A 3,974-nucleotide genomic window follows, 5' to 3' on the forward strand; every position below is an offset into this window, starting at 1 on the left:
CAAAATGCTAACAAGACAGTCGTCACCTTTCGTGAATGGCTTTCAGTGGTAGGCCTCCATCTTACTGACCATACAACTAAGACTGTGTTGATAACCAATAGAAAAGTGAGGAAGATTATCACCATCGGGGAGTTCGATATCTTATCCAAGCATCTATTAGATGTCTTGGGGTGCAGATTGACCCCAGACTCCGGTTAGATCAGAGGAAGAAAAGCTGGATGTTCACTGAGCTACCCTAGCAAAAGAAGAGAGAATGTAAACTCTTGGAAGATGACAGAGACGCTTGAATGCCTCATCTTCCGGAAGATGGATCACTGTATGATTCCCGATTTATCAACATGGATATCTCGGAAATACGAGCAGTTGAATTATTATCTCACTCAACTGCTTACTGGGCATGGTTGCTTCAGAGCCCATTTAGCCCTCTTTAAACTGGAGGACAGACCAACGTGCTACACTTAGTGATTCCGTGAATAAGACAGGAGATTATTCGTTCTTCATTTGTTCAGGTTTTATTGAAGAAAGGAACATGAAACATAGCAAAAAATCTGTTCCGGAAAACTTGTACCCTTTGATGATAACTACGTATATGCAGGGCAATTATAGTACTGTAGCAGAATGTGCTAAAAGTCAGAGAGCAAGAGCGAGAAAAGCCAGGCAATGGCTTAATAAGTTGGTAGCTCTTTTGCCTCGTGAAGTAATGCTTGACAGTAGTTCACAGGATGGTAAAGAAGAATTGGGAGGTAGTTATTTAGTGAGTAGGAAAATGACACTGTTGAGTAACTTTTTATTTATTGCAATTCGTCTTGTGAAAGATTTTTCCCAACCTGCAAAAACTCTTACAGATCATTTTGTAAGCCTAGGTTTTTTGGACTCTAGATACCTCAAAACATTTATTTCCAACGAAATCTCTTATCCTATATTATACACTTTCGCAATACTTTACCTTATATACCTATTATTCCATATACATATAGGTGAATGCAAGAAACCTATAGGATAACATTTCCCCCTCTTATGTCACAAATGACCAGGTTGTGGTTAAACTAAAAAAAAAAAAATCCCACAAAAGATGAAGTGAAATGAAAGATGGCATTTTATCCTGGGATTGATAGACTTCAGAAGGTATATCGTTAGGTTTTACAATGTATTCACCAAAAACGGTGAGGCCGCACATAATTACGACTTATATTGCTTTGTTTCGCTCAGGATGTTTTTGATCTTTTATAGTAATAATTATACATAATATTTATATCATACTATACCAAATAGTATAAAATTATATATTATAAGAGCTGTATGGTATGTTGAGTATGTATGTTGAGCTGAATGGCTGTTAGTACATGTGACCAAAAGTACCATTTACTTAGCATTATGATAAATAAAAAGGACCACCTCAGCAGGGCTAGGACAGCAAGTGGGTGGGACAAACTATCTCTACATGAACCAATTTACAGGTTCTAGCCATTGTACAGTTTACAGGTAACCAAACAGTGTATCAATGTTAAAATTAATATCTGGAGTCCACAACAAAACAAAAATCAACCTTAATTGACTGATATAAAACTGTTTTCGCCATGCTGGATAACTGCTATTACAGGCTTGACAGAGAGGCTATAACAGTTACTCTGTCATTTAGTGCTCTTCAATCGTTCCAATCCTTTCCTTACCGGTCGTTCCCAGTATATTGTTGTTCCAAATAATCTCAAATATAGTTCCCTATCTCTTCTCTATTCTTTAGGCATGCCTAAAGGCCTTCTCTATTTCATACCCTTTTTTCAACCTTTATCAATGACCTTCCGCTTTCCCAGTTTTATCTATTCGCAGTCGTCTTAAGCGAACTTCTTCTGTCTCATCAGCCAGTCTATTGGTTTCCTGGGATCATATCTTCAATCTTCTTCGATGTAGGCTCTCTCGTCCCTGTCCCAGCCGAGGTTTCAAGAGTAGAAATCCCTTTTAACTTTTCTCTGTCATATTACTTTGTCACTTAGAGCTCGGTGGACAAACCTGACTACGATGGTGGACGGAAGACTAAAATTTTTATTTTATATTTTAATATTTTGTTTTCATTTAAAATCTCTTCAATTACTTTCTCATATTTTGCTAAGTATTCCTCCATTTTTATAGCCGTACGAAAAGCGATATTCCCTTGATATTCTAGTGTGATTTTGGCCTCTTTAATATCCTCTTTCATTTTTTACCAGTTCTGATAAAATTGCCGCTTTATTTTCTTTCATTGTATTTCCATAAGTGGAGTTTTGCCTTTATGGCTGGTTGGTATTAGCGATAAGGACGCCATATTTATTTATTTTTATGGGTAAGATCATAATATTTACTATTAAATATCATTTTGCATGACGAACATGCTAACATTGATTTCTTATTTCTATGTATTTTTACACGCAGAATACATCATAATTATGATGCGTGATTGTAAATACGATAAATAGAAGAAAGTATATAAAATATTAATAGTGGGAACTAGAGGTGTCTACGAGAGGGGATAAGCGGCTTATCCACTGACTATCGGTTCCTATAGGTAGAGATATTGGTTTACCTTTACCTTTACAAATATTTCGCACTACTTTTGTAAATAGATCATTAATATATATATATTTTTGTCAACAGAACTAACTCAAAAATAATGAGTCACTAAAGATACACTTTAATAATAGTGAAACTTCTAATAATGAACACTTTAATTACGAATTTAAATGTTGTTGTCATTAAGAAATTACAAGACAGACCTTGATTGAGCAAAGGCAGGAAGCACACTGACCTTGGAGATGATGATTGGTAAGTGTTCAGAATGAAATTATTCGGTAATAAAATATAACAAATGTTATATTTTATTAGTTCTTCAATGTTAACCCCTCTATGAAAATCCCGAAAAAAATTACCAACCTATTCCTCTAATTTCTTTAACTCTCATATCCAGTTTTTCATGGCCTTGATGAAGGCTAACATCTTATTAATAATTAATACTCATATAAACGAAATAGGTTTTACTTTTTGCTACATCCCAACCATGATAATATTAGACATGATAATGCCTCGGATCACAAACAAAACACACTGATACTTAAAGGAACCTGTATATCAACAATTCTTATAATGCTACTTTGTCAAATTAAAGTTTTATTAATTAAAAACAATAAGTAGATATTTCATTCATAATTCGAAAAATGTATACAAATGGACAACTTTACCAAGTTATAAGTAGTAAGTACCAACTTATATATATTCCATATTTAGAGTTTATTTAATCCAGGTCTGTTTCATGTTTCAAGTGAAGCCAATAATTATGTAGGGCGAAAAATATTAGCGTTCTAGGTATTCATTCATAACATAATCATACTATAATGTGATACGCATAACAATGCAACAATAATAGAATAATAAAAACCTAATTAACAATTATTAATTTAAAAAAAATAAAAATTATCCTACTATAACAATAATAACCTGTCTTCCAACGGCATACATCCATACATTTTACTTCGTTAATTTTTAAAAATATAAAATATTTCTAAAGGCTATCTCCTTGGTATCTTTTATACCAAATCATAAATAAATCAGTCTATGAGTTTAGTGCAAACTTATAGTCTAAATTATTATAGCAAACATATTGTGGTGGTTGGATATCCGAGACAATATATGTAATATATTAGCATACTATATGACTCGTTCGGTGCTAAATTGAATCAATTCTATAAATATCATAGTTCGACAAGTAAAAAGTTTATTTAATAATTTTGGCTGAGCTCTATGTTTTGTTCTTAGAATGCTAAAGCCGAAAATTAACTTCATTTTATCCACCATAAATGGATTTTAGCAAAATCATGGTAAGTAATGCCAGTTTTATGTTTCGCAAAAAAACAAAGCAAGAAAATCGATGGTAGAATCCTTGGTATTTAACTAATAATGTCCAATTCTGTAAGGTATCAAAAGAATATTGATCGAAATACTATATA

The sequence above is a fragment of the Halyomorpha halys genome, unplaced genomic scaffold (assembly GCF_000696795.3).
Source record: "Halyomorpha halys isolate HHAL.00 unplaced genomic scaffold, Hhal_1.1 Scaffold406.1, whole genome shotgun sequence".
NCBI classification, from domain to species: Eukaryota; Metazoa; Arthropoda; class Insecta; order Hemiptera; family Pentatomidae; genus Halyomorpha; species Halyomorpha halys.